This window comes from Pseudopipra pipra, chromosome 22 (assembly GCF_036250125.1).
Source record: "Pseudopipra pipra isolate bDixPip1 chromosome 22, bDixPip1.hap1, whole genome shotgun sequence".
NCBI classification, from domain to species: domain Eukaryota; kingdom Metazoa; phylum Chordata; class Aves; order Passeriformes; family Pipridae; genus Pseudopipra; species Pseudopipra pipra.
The window spans coordinates 643,137-661,551 of NC_087570.1; the positions used below are offsets into that span (position 1 = coordinate 643,137).

The 18,415-nt window shown below is 51.9% G+C and overlaps 2 long non-coding RNA genes across 2 annotated transcripts; one reads left to right on the top strand and one right to left on the bottom strand.

Moving 5' to 3' along the window:
• The first annotated feature begins 5,739 nt into the window (after nt 1–5,739).
• Nucleotides 5,740–9,744, top strand: LOC135425743 (uncharacterized). Its single transcript, XR_010435735.1, has 2 exons — nt 5,740–6,206; nt 8,614–9,744. It is a non-coding gene; the product is annotated as an uncharacterized LOC135425743 (long non-coding RNA).
• Nucleotides 9,745–12,451: 2,707 nt separating this feature from the next.
• On the bottom strand, nt 12,452–17,761 carry LOC135425742 (uncharacterized). The gene is made up of 3 exons (XR_010435734.1): nt 17,511–17,761; nt 13,968–14,027; nt 12,452–12,928 (listed from the first exon to the last, which is right to left on the bottom strand). It is a non-coding gene; the product is annotated as an uncharacterized LOC135425742 (long non-coding RNA).
• Nucleotides 17,762–18,415: the final 654 nt, after the last annotated feature.

Consider the following 18,415-nt stretch of genomic DNA (forward strand, 5'->3'; position numbering starts at 1 on the left):
TAATAGCTCACATGGAGCCAGGGGAAGCTTGGCAGGTCAGCACAGCATTAAAAATGATCTATGATAATAAAAGGGGAGGTAAAGAGGCCGCTGCCTTACAAGGAGTCATCTCTGAAGGCATGGAAGGGAATGTGATTAGCAGAGCTGCTGCATTGCACACATGCTGCTGGGTCTGGGGAGAACAACACCGTGCTTGGGATTCCTCTGCACGGGTGGTTGGTGCCATCAATAACCACCAAGACTGGGGGAGCTGAGCAGCAGGAAGGTGATGCACACGGGGTCCTTGAGGGTCACCACAAGAGCAGGAACTGTGGACCCCCGAGGAGCAGAGTCCATGGGCTGAGGGAACGGGGAACCCGCTCCTGGAAGGGCTCGAGGAGGAGAGCACCGGCTGTGTCCTGCCCTCCGCCGAGGGGTTGGATGAGGCCAACAGCTTGGTCTGGAGCCGAGGGGTGCAGGAGGATCCACTGCTCCTTAACTCCTCAACACCAGCACCCATTGCTGCTCTGAGGTGATTTAGGCATCTTGGTGACTAATGCAGTCATAATCAAAATGGACCGTAACCATTATGGCAGCAAAGTGATCCTCGTGTTTTCCTATTTACTAATCTTCAGCTTCTCCTTGTGACCTTTACTTCAAAATGTTTCAATATAAATAATGCACTTCTGCGAATATATTCTTCTGATTATTTCCCAAAGCCCTGATTCTCCATGTGCGACAGTCCCTGAAGTGGTAATTTGTTCTCCTTCCTGGTAATTGCAATTTTAGAAATAGCTTTTCCAAATGCTCCCAGCTTGAGATCTTTTTTGATATCTTTTCTTCATTTTCCCTGCTGTAATAAAGCTGCTCCCTAGGCTGGGGACTGGGTCCAGGCCAGGGGGTGCCCCAGGGAGCAGAGGGGGCTCTGTGGGTGCCCCCATCACTGAGAGGTTTATGCCACCCCAGGAGACTCTGTCTTTCCATTAGGCTCCTCCTAATCTGTTAGGGAATTAGTTAGGAGTAATAATCTGAGATTAATTTCAGTTGAAACTGAGATTTGATTACTGGGAGATGGGGCTGTATGGAGGGAAAAGAGCCTGGCAGGAGAGATGGCAGTGGGAGAGCTGGGCAGAGACCTGTCTTTCCAGCAGCTCATCCCTGAGGCAGCTGTCCCACACACACATTGGTCTGGGAGTTAATCAAAAGCTTATTCCCACACAGAAAATGGATTTGGCCTCTGGATCCAGGCAGAGTGGGGCACAAGGGGAGTGGGACCCCCCCCAGGAGGCCTCATGCCCAGGGGCCATCCCCACCAGAAGGCAGCCCCCAAGCCTGGGCTCATCACCTGCAAACGAAGTGCTTGCAGCCGCCAGGGTCTTTGGTTTTGGAGGGAGAGAGGTCCCCAGCATGGGCACCTTTTCCCAAGGGAGATGCCATGGCATAGCCAGATCCCCTGGTGGTGATGCTGCAGCCTCTGGCTCTAACCTTATGCAGCCAGTTCAGAGAAATTGCTGGTGATGAATTTAAGCTGAAGGTTAAGAGCCGACATAAGCTAGAAAGTCAATGACTAATCTATTAAGCTCCCCAGTAACTTAATTTACATGTTTTTAATGATTACTTCCTACCTGGGCACTCTGAAAACTAATTGGACTTGAATCGTTAAGTGCATTCAGAGGTGGACTCAAATTAATAAGTAGCACTCGTGTCTGCTTTTAGATGCAAGAGAGACTCAGTGCTGGCTCTGGGGGCTGCCAGACCCCTCCTCGCCACGCGGCCGGGGATCCGCTCCCCAAAAACCAGGACACATCAGCCTGGGGAGCCAGTTCTGCTGCACCCACTGCCGTTTAGGAATTAAAATCCCCATTAAGGGCTTGATGCACTTCTTGAAAATTGAGTTTTTTTCATCTGTTGTAAAAGAAAAATCTGCTTGAGATTTCAAATGGGGCCTGGGCCAAGCGTCGCTCCCAAATAGTGGTGTTCTCAGCATCAGGGTGCCAATGAGGCTGGCTCTGTGGTTTCTCCACTGCCAGGTCATGAGCTAGATTCCATCCTCCTCCTCCTCCTCCTCCTGCTCACCAGGTCAACTGCAGATTTCATCAGCCTCACTGCTCCTCAGCACACTGAAAAATGGATCTCAGCCTCAGCAGGTGAGGGACACAGCCATGCCACTGTCCAGCTCCTCACCCCAGCACCACAAATTCCCAGGGGAGAGAGGGGTGGCCAGGAAGCAGAGGGGACCCTGGACTGGGTGCCTGGAGGGACAGGGCTGTCACTCAGATTGCAACACACCATCACATGGAAGGTACCTGGAACCTGCACAAGAGATGCAGCTGAGATGTTTCTGCAGGGAAAGGGAAGCTCCTGCTCTGGGGAGAGCAGCCCAGCTGGAAGGGAGGAAAATGGCTGGAATGAAAAGCACCTACTTAAGGGATAACCTGAAAGCCCTTTTAATATAATTTAATGACAAAAGGCAAAATGAGGCTTTGAAATGCGGTGCCAGCTCCCTACTTAAGGCGAGGATGAACCCTTGCCTGGAATCAGCTCACAGAAGGCAAAAAAATACCAGTGTGGTATTTATTTCCCTGAAAAGCCTGGCACCTTTGCTGGCCCTGTGGGAAGCGAAATGAATTCATCCAGTATCAGATGCATAGGGCTGTTCTCAGGCAAGGAGGAGCCACAGCCACAGGGAACTCGGTCCCTGGGGGCCCCATGGAGCAGGGCCACCACCACCAGCTCTGCCACCACCACCACCATGTGCAGCACCTGGTGAGGGACAGGCTGCACCAGCGCTTCAGAACACAACTGAGAATTTCAGTTTGCCATCAGTTAATAGCTGAGCAAACAGAACACAGCACTGGTGCTGGGGAAGATGCTTACCCCTGAAGAACAGTTCTTTCAATGAGGCTCATCATAATGCTCATTAATTTGTGTACATCTGGATGTTCAGGTAGGCAAATGTGGAGGGAAACAGCTTTGCACTGCGTTGAGTCACACACACACATGATCACTTCCCTGTTCCTTCTGAGCCTCACGAGGGTTAAGGAGAATTTGCTTTACCGAGAAAAAAACAGTTTCTTGGAATATACCCTACAGCTGGCAGGTCCCAGGGCCTCCTGACAGTGCACCAGACTGAGCACTGAGCAGAGATGGATCCATGGGGTCCTGCACCCCTCACTGCTGCCTCCCTCCACACTTACCCTGCTGAACACACTCGGGTATCTCCTGCCCGAGCAGTGAGGTTTGCAGCTCAGTTCCGGGCAGTGGGAACAGGGGCTTTTTCCCCTTTGCAGGAGCAGCCCTTTTCATCTGTGCCACAGGCAAGGTCCTTGGCCACGCTCCTGGCGGACACCGTGGCAATGTCCCAACCACGCTGTGCCTCCCCAGACCCCGGGTACTCAGAGGGAACTCCCAGGGGGAGCTCAGGCTGGATCATCTCTTCCTGCAAGGGGAACAGGGAGAAGCCTCGCTCCAGCCTGCCAGGCTGTGCTCCAACACAAACACCAGCTCTGCTGGAGAGTGTTGGGTTCCCTCGCCGTCCCCGGGGACCGAGCCTTTCATCCTGGCCTTTTTCATTAGTGTTCAAGGCTGGATTTGCACAGATGCTGCCTGCTCCCCCCCAATGGCAAGGAAATTATGCACCTGGGCCAGCAGCCAGCATGACGAGGATTTATGCTTTTCAAGGTCTTTTATTAACTTGGCAACATATGGCTTTATCCTCAGAGCATCTCCTCCTCCTCCTCCTCTCCAGGATGGTGGGGTTGGACCAGAGCTCTCCCTGGCTCCCTGTGCCCTTCACCCTGGATGAGGGCACTCAGCCTGGGGAAACAGCCCTTCGGGGGTGGCTGGGATGGTAATTAAAGCACATGAAGTAATGTTCTTATTTAAAGCATATTTCAATTCCTCTGTCTTGCACAAATGCAAAATCAGACTTTAAAAGTGCCAGTAGTAAATATTTAAGATACAGAAAGCTGTTTTCTTTTTGAGCTGTACCTGGATTTGAATAGGGGCCCTCTGGAGCCAGGATTGCTGGATGTATGCCACAGTCACGGGCCTGTGCTTCGAAAGGGGAGCTGCAATTGATTTTTGACTTTAAGATTCAGGCTGCAGCTGCCTTCTCCCTGACAGCAGCTTTGCATTTAGTGAAACGCGGGGATGCTTTTGGAAATGCACCATGGAGACAGCAGGGCCACAGGCAAGGAAAACAGCCCTCATCTCTAAAGCTTTGGGTAACTCCAGGAGCAAGCTCCAGGGCCAGGTTTGTGCAGGTGGAGGAGCAGGAGGGAGATCTGCCGGGAAAAGACCTCAACAGGCATTTCCACACATGACACATGTATGAGGAATGTCTAATGACATTCAACCAAATGGAAGAATGTCATACTGCTGCCTGGCTGCAGCTGTGTCTCTTCCCTCTCCCAGGGTTGCACCCGGCTAAATCTCTCCTTGCCTACGGACAAACACCAGCAGCAATGCCAACCCTGATGGCAGGTCAATTGGCACCCTCCAGGGCAGCATCCATCCCACGACACCCAGGGTGTTCCAGTGACAGTGCTGGAAATGCCATCAGAAATGGAGAGGAGGTTTGGAGTTGCCACGTCACACACATGAAATGTTCCAAGTGCTGCAGCACCTGGCACGGTCCAGTGAGGCACGGTCTGACACTGCTGCATCCCAGCGAGGCACTGGACCTTCCATCCTCTCTGGACAGCAGGTTTGGCTTTTTCCTTTGCACACCTGCACATTTTCCAAACATCCTCTCCTGAAGCCGCAGTCGGGCTCTGCCGGCGCGCTCAGACCTGCCGGATGAGTTCGTTGAGCCGCGTGCCTCGAAGTGCAGAGAGTGAGGCTACAGTGGCATTCGAGTAGCGTCGAGTGCTTTCAAGAAGATTACACCCGCTGAAGTAGTAATTAATGTTTGTTTTATTATGTTCTGGGGAATGATCGGCCAACAAGATAATTCAAATAAAGCCGAGCATGTTCCGAGTGAACGCTGCTTAAAGGCTGATTCATTGCAAACTGGCCCGTGCAAAGGACCAATAATTAAGAGAAAAGGCACAAGTAGGAGCACATTCACCATTTATCTGCCTTTTATGTAATTAAAATGATGGAAATTATGGCTTAATGAGTGGAAATTGGATGTGCTCTTGAGAGTTTTGCGTATCTTGTTTTCCTAAAAGTTTAAGTCTCCAAGCGTGTCCCTCCAGCCGTGTCCCCAGCCTGCAGGCCCAGCCCGATTGCCAAGGGCCACCTGGTGACAGAACACCAGCAATGATGATGCCAGCAGCACTTCCACCTGCTGAACCCTCACTCCTGAGGGTCTGCACCACCCCAGGCCAGGGAGTGAGGGCTGGGAGCGGGGCTCCTCCTGCCGCACCTTGGCCAAGCACTCAGCACAAGCGCTGCTTTCCATGATTAATTCCTTCCTAATGTGTCACTAAATTACAGACAGTGAAATCACTGTGTCACATTATATGGTAAATAAACCTAATGAAGGCAGCACATCCAGCAGGCTGGAAACCACTCGGTTTTATCCCACAGAGGAGAGGTACAATGGGGAAAGGCTGCTCTTCCTGGATGACGGGAGCTGCTGGTGCCGCTGCTGGCAGAGCCCCGGTGGCTCCACATCACAGCCCGAGGCTTTGCAAGCTGGTACGTCATGATGTGTCAGATAAATGATGAGAAGAAAATTGTCCTCCATCTGTTGAAATAAATTCCACCACATTTACTTCTCTTATCAGCTGAACCAGGGCAGAACGTGGCATTGAGCCCACGGAGGCAGAGCGGGGTAACCAGGGTGTCAGTGGGTGCCAGAACGGCCACTCCATGCTGACCCCCACGCCGGCAGTGCCAAGCGGACCCACGAACGCTGGCTCTCGTGCCAAAGGATGATTTCCCACTTCAGCTCCTTGAGGGAACATCTTCCACAAGATGGAGCCTGTGGGCAAACGATGTGTGGCCGGGAGGACACCGGACGGCGAGCGGCTGCCTGTGCGTCCGGCCGCCTCGACACACAGGGGTCTGTCCGTCCATCTGTCACCCAGGTGATGCCCGGAGAGTCACGCAGAATGGTCTATCTGCCCATCTGTTCGTCTCCCAGGCGGTGCCCGGAGAGCAGTACAGAGCGGTCTGTCTGTCTGTCTGTCCATCTGTCTGTCTCCCAGGCGGTGCCAGGCAGCAATGGAGAGAGGTTCGGAACCTGGCAGCCCCGAGGCCAGGGATGCCATCTCAAGGTAAGCCAGTGCCAGGCATGGCAACTTCTGCCTGCACTCAGAGGGCATGGAAAGCTGCCCTGCAGCAGCTTTGGGCTTCACATCCCTCCCGTGTCGTTGCCGAAGCTGTCTGAGTTTCCTCTCTGACACAGGGGCTCCCACTTCGGGTGAATTCACCTTTCTGTAGCAATATCTCGCCACTTTGCCCATTAATCCTGAGAGAGAAGTACAAACCCAAGATGGATTAAAATAAATGCCAGAGCCTGAGGAGAAATGTCAGCAGCTGGCGGGGACAGGGGAGTGGGGGGCCGGGTGCCCTGGGGAGGGCTCCCACATCCCAGCTCACCTTTCCAAAGGAAACCCCTCCCAGTGCATGCTCAGCTGGAGAGTCCTTGGAGAAAGGCTGGTGCTTGCTTGAGGGGGTTCCAGCCGCTCCCCAGTCCTGGGCTCTATCCTGCCTTTCCCACTCACTGGGAAACCTGAGGCAGAGGGGGGCAGCTCCATCAGCTCCGCTCACCGTGAGTGGCTTGGGGAGAAAATAGCATCCTACTCCCTGCCATTTCTACATTATGCTAATGCACAGCTGTTGAATCCTCCTTCCCAGCACGAATTCCAGCAGGTCCTTCCTCCTAAGTGGGAATTACTTCCATTTGCTGGTTTTTTTAATTACCCAGTGCTTAGGAAAGTAGCTCAGTGGATGGGCTGGCTGCTGGCTGTGGCAGTCTGGTGATCTCGGCACAGGCAGGGCCCTGTGGTGGGCGATGCCAGGGACCCTCTGTTGATGCCAAGGGCTTTCTGGGGCGATGCCAAGGCCTGAGGAGCTGGTGAAGCTGCCTGGAACGTGAGGCAGCACTGGGTGGGCGAGGGGGCAGCAGCACTGGGGAACAGAACTTCATTAATGCCAATAGAAATGGAAAGAGGATTTGGAGAGCGAGAGGAGGCAGATCAGCAGTGACAGGGAATGTGGAAACAGCCGACTTTTGTCAGCCTGAGGAAATCAGTACAGAGTTAATGGAGATGTGAAGAAGACAGCTTTGATATGGCACGCTGGGGTCACCCAGGCTGGGGACAGCACTGCCAACACCACACTGGGGTGGATGAGACACAGACCTGCTCTCCTGCCCATCAACCCTGAAATCAGCCCGACCACACATACTTAAATATGGCAACAAATTTTAGGGATTAAGGTTCTCTGGTGTTCTTTGGAGAGGTCTTGGGTTGGATTTGAGGAGGCTTTTTATTTGAACAATAGGTCAAATGTGAATTCACCTCGCTGCAGGCACAGGAGCTCCAGTTTGGGAGGCTTTTAGCTCCCTCGAAGAAGCAGAAAAGAAGGAAAATCCTCACTGTCTAATTATGCTGGTTACAGGCAATCAGCCTCACAGCCATATTCCGATGACTTTTATTTGATAATGATTGATCACACGTTAATCACCGCCCTGGGAGCTTTCTCCCTTTGTGAGGAGAGAAATTTTGGAGAGTTATAGTGAGCACAGGGACGGCTGCTGAGGGTCACAGCCAGTGCCTTCCCCTGCACCTGGGAATCACCTTTACAGAGCTTGGCTGAGAGCTGGGAATCTTCTGAAGGGAACAGATCTTTTCCTGATCTCTGTCTGGCTCCGTGTCACAGTGCCTGCGGACAACAACTGCAGGCAACAACCCACTGGGAATGGAGCTTCCAAAGAGGAAAGGAGCAGCCAAACATACCTTTGAACATGTTCTAGTATCTTTTACTGCACTGTAGCACTCCTCCAGCTGATAGTGGAGCAGCTCTCACAGCAAGAAGCGTGATGCCACTGATAAAAAACGATTAGGATTTTTAAGATAGAAGAGCACATCAATTCTGAGCATGGACGCTGGATATATTGCTGTGGAGAAGTGTTATATTCCCAGCTCAAGCATCTTGTGCCTGTCCCAGAACCCGCAGAGCTCAGCAGGGCCACAGCACCCCTTCACATCTTTTCCATGCCAGTAGGAAAACCTCCCACTGCAAAAGGAGGGGATGAGAAATTCCTATGTTCTGAGGAAATGCTGGTCTTTGTACACAGGGATAACAGTGCAAACGCCCAAGGACCTACTTCAGAAATGGGCAGCTCAGCCCCTCTGAGCCTCAGGAGAGCCCACGTGTCTGCAGCTGTTTTCCATGTGCCACTGGAAGTGCCAAGGGTGATCCTCTCCCAGTGGCTGCTGGCCATGGCAGGACAGCACAGGGATGGGCTGAGGGGCAGCCCAGGCACCACAGCCTGGGTGAGATGCATGGGCAGCACCTGAGGGGAAGCAGGGCATCCTGGTTCTGTGGCATTCAAATGACACCCTGGTGCCTTTCCGTAACTGTGCCTTTAAATCTGTATCCTTAGAGCATTATTTATTTTTTAATGCAACATTGTTTGGGAACAAGTCCAAACATTTAAATATTGTCGTTTTTCAGGTCTGTTGCAGAGTGTGGGAAGCTACAGCTCTACTTATGGCCTGTGAGGGGAAAGGAGCGATACCCTGGACAGAGCCAGTGAGCTCCAGAACATCACGGCTCAGACTCCACACATCGTGTTCCAGAGGAGGGCTGGAGCAGGTAATCACTTCCCTCTCTGGAGGTGTCGGCAGGGTCAGGGCTGATGCATTGTAAATCAGCACCTTGATGGAATGGCACCTCGTTTTACTGAGCCTGCCCTTGTCTGTTTGAGATTCACGTATAATTCTACCCCTTGCTGCTGGGGAGGTGGCTTTCCAGGCGATAACTGCTTCCTTTTGGCACCCAAACATGAACAGCAAACCAAACCATGGACTGGCACTACGGCATGGCCATGCTGGGAACCCAAAGGTGAGGTGGAATAAAAGTGCATCTCTCCTAAATATGTGGCCAGCTCTGAGCTCCTACAAATAATCCACGTTCAGTGCCTCATCTTTGCCATCCCTACACTGGCAAGGGCTCCCTGCTGGCCCAGGAGAGCTGGTCCCAGCATTGCCCTGTCCCCTCCAAGCCTGGCTGTCCCTCCCTGTGCAGTGGGAGAAGGTGATGCTCGAGGTATGGCACCTGGGGGGAACCACTGAAAAGCTCAGACCAGGCCATGATTATAAAACAAATATTCAACATCAGCATCCAACAGTCAATATATTCAGCATCTCACCTTGGTCTTGGCGCAGTCCTGCCTGGCTGGGGCTGCCCACGCAGCTCCGCTGGGATGGAGAGCCCAGGTGATGCTAACCTAGAAAAGAGAAAATCTCAGCTTTGTATTTAACAAGCAGCAGATGATGCGGCCGTGTCTTGTTTGCTTGGAGCCAAGCGAAACCCTGCTGCTCTGGAGCAAAACGGTGAGTTATTGAGGGGAGAAACGCGTGGGCAGGAAGCTGAGCCACGACATCCCTCCCCTCCCGCCCACGGCCGTGTCCAGCCACCACAGGGAGAGACCAGCTCTGTAACAAGCACACCAGAACCATCCCTCGGCCTTAGGCAAAGACAAAAGGGAGATGAAAACAAAACCCAGAGTAAGAATTAAATTGTGCACTCTTGCTGGTGGAGGTGAAGCATAAACCAATAAATGGCAGAAATGCGTCTGATAAACTCCGTGAGGTGAAGATGAGAAATGTGTTGGCTGCACGTGGGAGTGTGTGGGATGATGAAAGGCTTTGGAAGTACCTACAGCAGGAGAAAGACCGTGGGGAGTAATAAACCGGGCGCTTAGCACAGGTTTAGGGGAGCTTTAGGCTTCAGTCGTGGTGATGCTCCTGCCTTTCCCCATGGAGGAGCAGAGCCAGGAGAGACAGACTTTGCTTGCAGGGAAAACACAGAAAGAGGGACCTGAGGGTTCAATACAGAGCCGGAGGTATCCACAGAGAAGCCTTCACCAATGCTGGCTGCAGGCATTGCTGCTGGTGATGGAGGGGCTGTACTTACTGCAAGTTGGGCTGAGGCTCTGAAGCCCCACTACTGCCCTGGATCCACCCCCAGCCCCGGCTCCAGGAGGGGAAGCTGCTGAAGCTCTGCAGCCAGGAGCTGAACCCGGCATCCCCAGCAGGGCCTGGCCAGGGCCAGAGAATGACACCCTGCAATAACCAGCCCCACTCTGAAAGCAATATCAAGTACTTTTTGGTTATCTGCAGCTGGGAACACACCCAGCTTCAGATATTCCAGTCTATGTAATTGAATTATTTAGGGGCTGGCATGGCGTGATGAAATAGGCTTTCTTCCTATTTTTAGGTTTCCATCTACAGGGCTGGAAATTACAGCCATTAAAATGTTCTATTAGTAATGATATATAAAGGGGAAAAAACTGATCAGACTTTTCTAGTGCACACAGAGCATTAGGATATCATTAATTTTAATGATAGAGCCCAAAATTACAAAGCTATTACAGTCATACTTGAAGTTTCCGGAAAAAAAAAAAAGAGATCAGTCTAAATTGTTGTTAATGAGTAAAAAAAAAAATATTTAAATCATATTTAACAGACCTTAAAATTATGGCTGATGTCCCTGTGAGCTGATGTCCCTGTGAGCTGCCGAAGGCTTTGGCTGCTGCTGTTCCCTGGTGCTGACAAACAAACACCCGGCACGAGGGAACAATGTGGGGAGTCCAGAAGGATTTGCCAGAGCATTCTGGAGTGGAAGGGAGAGAGGCCGTGCTCCTCAAAGGGTTGTTTTGGGCCTTTGATTCTCCCCTCTCAGCCCTTGGTACAGGAATTCCTGCTGCCCTGGAAAAGGTTTACAACTCCATCAGCTGCTGAGCAAAAAAAAAAAATAACTCCCAGCCCTGTGCACTCTGAAGTAGCAGCAATTAATGGCACTTGGAGGATGAGAAATTTTTATCTTGGTTTTCTTTTAAAAAATAAATGACTGAGGAACAAAGTCCTTTGAGAAAGTGGATGGGGGAAAAGAAGAAAGTTGGAAAGAGGAATCCCCGAGATGCTTCGTGCTCCCTGACCTGCTGGTGTGAGGGGAAGGGATGCGGCACCCGGAAAGCAGCTGGGATTTCCCTGACCTGCAAGCACGGGAGATGGGGCTGGATGCTGTGCTGATGGGAGCTGGATCCTGGATTTATTGGGACATACTTGCAATAATTCAAACAGCAACCCCTGGCCCCAGAGCAGCAACAAAGCTGAGTCTCTCTGGAGCAGGGCTGTGACTGAGGGACAATTTACTGCCTTGCCCTTGACAGCTCTGGTTGTCTCTAAGTCACCACACCCTTGACTTCCTCACGGAAGGAAGGAAAAGCCTTTTCCCGAAGGAAGAACCCTCCCTGCTGAATCTCCCACAGCTCCTGTTTGCTGGCGGCTTTTCCAAAGCCCCGTGAAACACCTGAGCAGAATACCTTCAATAACAGCACAGGCTTGTAATGCTCTGTGAGACATTAAGGCCATTTTCCAGGTTCCTGATACTTGAGACACTGCAACAGAGGAGTCAAAAACTTTTCAAATTCATTAGGCCTCAAAATAGCTGCTTCGTTAAGCACCGCAGACACAGCTGATAATGGGAGGCGAAGCAGAGCACCCCAGAGATTGGATGCACACACCAGGCTGACAAATGGCTTCTCTGTGGCTATTCCAGAGCTGGCAAGGGGAAAAATGCCATCCCACGGTTGAACAAGTCTGGAGTTTAGTATGACAACTCTGGAGCTGCCTCCGCTGGAATAAAACATCTCTGCCTTTGCCTTGAGGCAGCAATGTGACCTTCGGGAGAGGGGCTGCAGGAAAGCAGCCAGAGGCCAGGAAGGAGCTGCCTGGGATCCAAAGCCTCTCCTCTCCTTTCTCAGGTGCCATTAAAGCAGAACGTGCCCTGCTGCCTCTTCCTTGGACAGCCACGATCTCAGCACAAGAGCTGTGGGGAGTCCATGCTGCCTGTACACCTCCCATGGATTTAAATAATTCTACCTGTCAACCTGACCTCTTCAGCACATGGAGAGGAGCCACGGCCTGGGGTCCTGCACCCCCAGAGAGCTTCCAGTGCACTCAGCTTGGCCAGCTCCAGCTGCAGATCTGGGATGTGCAGTACATCAGGGCACTGAACTGCTGTCCCCTTCGAGATGGATCAGAGGGAGGATGAAGACAGACTGTTTTCTCTGACCACGGTAATAGAGTCAGCAATTCCACTTGGATAAGCACATGGATTTTGTGTCGTCCCTGCGCAGGGTTGAGCAAAACACGCCGGTGGCAGAAGATGCCCGGCGCTCCCTGCGGAACTGCATCTCCTAAATGGCAGCTTGCTGTTTGAGAAGAAAGCACTCGAACACTTTGGAAAATAGGAAGATCCCAAAGCTGAATTTTAGAGTGCTCATCTTGCAGCTCCCAAAGAAGCCAAGTTCATTACCAGCAGCAGCGAGTGCCGGGTGGCACCGGTCCAAGCAGCGCTTAGCACGCACATCACTTGGAGTGGACCCACAGTCCCAGTGTAGTCAGAGGTGTTACTCATGTCCTAAAAGCATCTGTCAGGGTTTTTAACATTAAGCTTTTTTTTCACTTTCTTCTTAACCCCAAGACTGGCACCAGCTTCACTCCCAGACTCACCCTGTCCCTTCGAGGCAGCTGAGGCCAGAGGTCCTCTTGTCCCCCACCACTCTGAGGCTTTCCCCCGGGCTCACAGCTCTGCCAACAGCATTTTCCAAACTTGTCCTTGTTTCACAACACCAAGGTGCTTTCTGGTTTTTGGAAAGCAGAAGCCGAGATAAACACCCTCCACTCACACACATCCTTTGTGGGAGGCTTCTCCTGCTGCTCCCGCTGTTCAGTGGTTTGGGCATCTTCTCTGGAGAGTGCTTAGAAAAAGAAATTGCTTTTAATGAAAAGGTTGGAGGTAAAGATGACATTCTGGGGGATGCACATGGGAGAGCAGCCCAACTCTCAGAAGGAGAGGTCTCCCCAGCAGTCTGTGGGAGCAACTGGGGGCAAAGCCTTCCCTCCTGGAGTGGGAAGAGTGGCCATGTGGGGAGGTGTGAGTGGGAGCCAGGGAGACGTGAGGGTTCTTCTCACAGCTACACTGAGCCTGGTCTCGCTGAAGGCTGGCAAAGGGCATTTGTGAGCGCTCGGATTGGAGCCACTCAGCAGCAAGGCTTTCTATCCACTTTTCCCTCATTTTGCATAGCCAATACTCCTGCTGTTTGCAGTCATCCCTCGGAGTCAGAACACCTCTCCCCAGCCCCCTTCCCCGCGGTGCTGCCTGACCTCCCGGCAGCGCCAGCGTCCTTGTCAGGGAGGGAAGCGACAGCCTCCTCTTCCTGCCCTTGTCTCTGCTGAGATTCAGGTGAAAACTGATTTTGGCACGAAGCAGGGCTGCAGGGCACATCCTGCTCAGCCGCCACATCCTGCCCTGCCTCTCCTTGGAGCCACGGGGCACCAGCTGAGCGAGCGGCTCAGGCACTCAGCCCAAACCTGCTCTGGTTCACCGGGCGGGAGCCGGTGAGCGCCGTGATACCTGCGAGTTTGGGCTGAGCTTCACCAAATCTATTTGCTTGATCAGATTTATGTAGCAATTCCAAGATGAGGTGAATAATGAAAATGACTCATGAATATTTCATTCTTATAAATCACATAATTCATATCTATTCACAAATATTTGCTTTGCCTTATAAACCGGATGAATAATTTACAGAAATAGGGAGCAACTATTTTAAAGGAAATATGAAATCCATTGCCTACATTAATCAACAAATATTATTCAACTTTTACGGGTTCAGCTTGCTGACAGGCACATTCCCTGTTTATGAGAGGAGCTGGAGCAGCAGATGACATTCCCCATATTAAAACATGCAGAGATGGAGCTCGGTTCTCCCCATGACAGTGTATTTCCACACTTACCTGCTCAGTCCCAGCCGTGGTGGTCTGGGCAGGAGCTCCAGATTTCTGTTACCAGAGGGGCTGTTTGAGGGGAGAGGGTAAAATAAAAGTTTAGCAATCTCACTTTTTCTTGGCTGGCAGCTCAGGCAATAAGCAGTAAATAAACTGCTAATTTTTCTAATTTTGCCAGTAATTCCCTCAATTATTGAGCTTTTTTAAAAAATCATCTGCTTAAACAGAGTATTAAGCAACCACATTAATCCACCTGTATTTGGATGATAAAGTGATTAGTCTGACTCATTTAAATACCGTGATGGTTTGTTGATGAGTGTCCCGACAGCAGCGGGGACTTCGCCAAAGGGCTCAGTGGCTGGGCAGGCATGAGGGATGCATGGGGACAGGCACAGCCCTTGTCACCTCCCAAAAAGTCACCTTGGCCACTCCAAATTCATCATCAAACAGCTCCATGGCAGGGGCTTGTGGTGTTCCCATTCTCCTCCACCTCAGATGCTTGGTCCTGGGAAGCTCTCCTGGACTGGGAGCAGAGGGGGTGGCCAGAGCCAGAGGCACCTCAATCAACACATCACATCCACAGGGGAGATGCTGCTGAGCGAGGCAGCCCACCAGGCCCTGGGCAGGAGTGTAGGGTACGAGGACATTGTCACCTCATGTCTCTTCAATCCAGACCCCGAGGCATCTGGAGGATGTCAGTGCCAGTGAACTCGCAAGTGAAATTGTGGGGAAACCCAGCTGAGGGGGCTGCAGAGGGCAAAGCCCCCTCTGCCCCCTGAAGGTGCCACTTGCTGCTCCATGGGGAGTGAAAGTGCCTGAGGCACTTGGTGGCTACCCCAGCGTGGGAAAACCAGACTTCCACATGGGAAACTGGGATTAGCAGAGCAAGGAGTGGGTCTGCTGCCACATCCTCTCCTTTGCAATGCAGGCACAAGGTGAGGAGGAACAGGGCAGCTTTATGATGCCTAAATTAAACAGCTCCTCAGAGCCCCCCAGTCGGAGCTAAGCAGGAATGGGGTGCAAAGGTCAGGGTCCCTGAGCAGTGGGGCCAAGGCTGGTTGGGCTCCCAGCACTTCACAGGCTGGTTTCTGCACCCCAAAGCAATCCAAACCCAACATCCTTTTTAGTATTCCTGCCATTGGCAGCCTGTCTCCCAAACTATCCATCTGTAACATTTGTAGGGCTATTAAGAGGGAAATACAATTTCATAGTCACAGATAAGAGATTAGACAAATCAATTCCTCCCCGCGACACGGGCTGGAGAAAAACTCAATTCCAAATTGCAGTGGAGGTTTTTGTTCTCCTGGTTTATTGAGCTGTGGGTCCTGCCACCAACTTTTCCTGGTCGTGTCCCCATTAAGAGCAAAACGTTCATGACTGATAAGACAGCCAGAAGGGTAGTTGGGAGGGACCTGGCACTGGGGAACCCTTTGGGAGGAAGGAGGCTGAGCCCACCTCGGCAGCCATCCATCCCCTGCTTTGAGGCAGCTGGCGGCAGAGAGCCTTCCTCCCTTGCCCCCCTTCCCATCTCCGGGGTCTGAGGTGGGAGTGATCCCACCCGGGAGGGTTGTGGCTGCTCCCTGGAGCCCGTTCCGGCACGGGGAGCGCTCGGTGTGCCGGCACAGAGCACGTGGTGTGCTGGGCAGGGAGCCGAGGGGACTGTTACCGTACAACATGTCACACTGTGCTGGGCTGCAAGACGAGAGCCTGTCAAAATATTTAGTGGCAGAGATAAACTGAAACCTCTCCATCCGCGAATTGGGAATTCCACAGAACAGCTCTCAGAAAGCCTCCAGTACTCGTGGAAAGCGCTGGCAGAGGCGGGCAGAGCCTGGCGTGACCCACAGCCAGCCAGAGGCAGCTGCTCTCTGAGGTGCTCAGCCTGGATGTAGATACAGGCCATGGCTTTGGGGCAAAGCAGCTTATGCACAGCTCTGTGGAGGATGACAGGCTTGGCCAGTTGGTTGTGTGGTCCCAGCACACATGGGAAGCCTCTGGCTTCCCCTGGCACCACTGGCAAAGGGCATTGCCAACAGCTCCCACAGCAGGCAGGGGAGTGGGTGATATGAGTGCGAGGGGAGAAAGCAGACCCAGCCCAGGAAGGCTGGGAAAAGGACAGGGACACCGTTGAGAAGGCTGTGGGATGGTGAGAGGGCACCATCCCCTGGAACCTGAGTCATCCCAAGGTGCTGTGCACTCCTCTCACCTGCACACGGCAGCTCTGTGCTGGAGAACCCTGAATTATTTATAGCCTGTTATCATCCCCCAGGTATTATTTGTGTAACCATTAGTTTCTGTAAAGTGTATGAAAGAAGCTGTAAAACATCAAGCATCTCCTCACTTCACCTGGGAGCTGATTATTTTCCTGCTTGATTTACCAAGCTCCAGCTCAGCAACTTAACCCTTCGTGACGCTGGTGTTGAGCACATCGGCACCTTGTCAGCCCTCAACTGCTCCCCCAAGCAAAACCTGCACCCTTGTCCCCATGCCCAGGGCAGTGTGGGACCCAAAAACCTGCTGCCAGGGAGGAGAGAGCTGGAAGCTTCCACGGTGGAAGAGTTTATCCAAGCTGGAGCAGCTCTTGACTAGAAAACTGTGGCTCTTCTCTGGATAAATAAGTTTTTTAAAAAAATGATTTATTCAACAGTATAATGAATTCAGTGCCTTTTAAATGTGACAGTGGATAAAATACATTGGCCTTCTGCAGGCGTAAATGTCATCTGCAAAGATCAGGATTTCTCTTCCCTCCCCCGCGCTCGTGGGCTGTCCTTTAATTCACTGCTTGTTTTAGAGGGACTCGGGGCAGAGCAGGGCTGGTGTGGCTGTGGGGACATGGCACCCCCACATCCCTGAATCCCTGCACCCTCACATCCCCACGTCCCCCAGTATCCCCAGCCAAGCCCAACAAAGGGGAATCAGGGGAGAAGAGCTCGGGGTCCAAAGGCAGACCCCACGAAGCTCAGGGCACTGCCAGGGAGGTAAAGCCCTTTTAGGGGGTTTCAGATGATGGCAATGAGTTTCTCTTCATGCCCAAGTCAGCAAAACCAAACAGAATTACACTTCAATGTAAATATAGAGCCAACCAAAAAATAAAATAGAAACGACAAAGCTGACTAGCAAATAGCCCCAAAACTCACTTAGTGCCAACGTGACAAGGGGCTCGGACAAGGCTTGAGAAATAACTCTATAAACCGAGCACTTTAGAAACCAAATAAACTGTTCCAAAGACACAAAAAGATTACCCCAGGCAAGCTCGTATCGATTGCAGGCACCGAGCCCAACTAACAGAGCACAGGCCCTTGTGCTGCCGGTGCTCACTCAGCACCCACCGGCCCCAGCAGCTTCCCCACCACCTTCCGTGGGAGGGAGCAGCCTAAAATCAAAGGAGAAGACAGGTGACAGCAGCAGGAGAGAGGGGCAGGGGGGAAAACCACGTGAGAAAGCAAAGATACAGAAAACACAGAGAAAACTGTAGAAACAGCAGCATTAACACAACAAGGCACTGCCAAGCATGTGTGTGAGACACTGATAAAGTGGAGAGGAGATTCTTACCTCTGACACCCCCAAACGTGGTCCTTTGGGGTGTTATTTCCCACGCAGGCACCATTCCCACAGAGGTTTGTGTGTTTTCCTCCTCCTCTCCCTGCCGGGGTTGACATTGGCATTTCTGCAAGGATGATTTTTCCTCTGCCATCCCTGTGGTTCTCCTTGTGTTGGTACCATTTCCCTCACTGATCCCCTCCTCGTTCTGTGAGAGGCTCTGCACTCAATGCAACCACTGGAAAACTGTTGGAAATAGGGACTCATTAAGAAATGTGAGAAAAAGAACAGTTTCTCTTTAAAATCTGATTGAATTAATAGCCATTGGTCATCCCAGGGCTACAGGGCAGAGCTCACCCATCACCCAGCTGTCCAGGAAGCTGTTTTCTCAGTCACAGCTTCCCAAAACAGCTTTTCCCTCCCTTGGAGAATTGAGGAGCCTTTGGGCTCCATGCCAGAGGCACGAAACCCAGGTGAAAAGTTCTCCAACTCCTGTGCAGGTGGGTTTGGGAAAGGGTAGCAAAGGGGGAAACAGCACACTGGGCAATACTGCAGGCATTGCAGACCTGGCTAAGAGCAAAAATAGCATAAAGCCTCAATTTCCAGCTTTCAGTGCCAAGGGAGAGGCACTGAAAAGTGGGATGTCCACACACACCTCAGCTGTTCCCCACCACGGCAGGGAGGGGATGCCCTTGGCACACCAGGCACTGCTCCCTGGGAGGTGCATCCACACTGCCTGCTGCCCACTGAGCAGCTGCCCTGCCAAAAGCAGCAGCTGGTACACGGTAAAAAACATGAAAAAACCCCACATTAAAATGTTTTCCTTTCAGATTATTGAAGCAACTGTAGCAAAAACTTCACATTTAATATGCGTGACCTGCTCTGTGCTCTCCACTCGAATAAATTGGTGGAACATC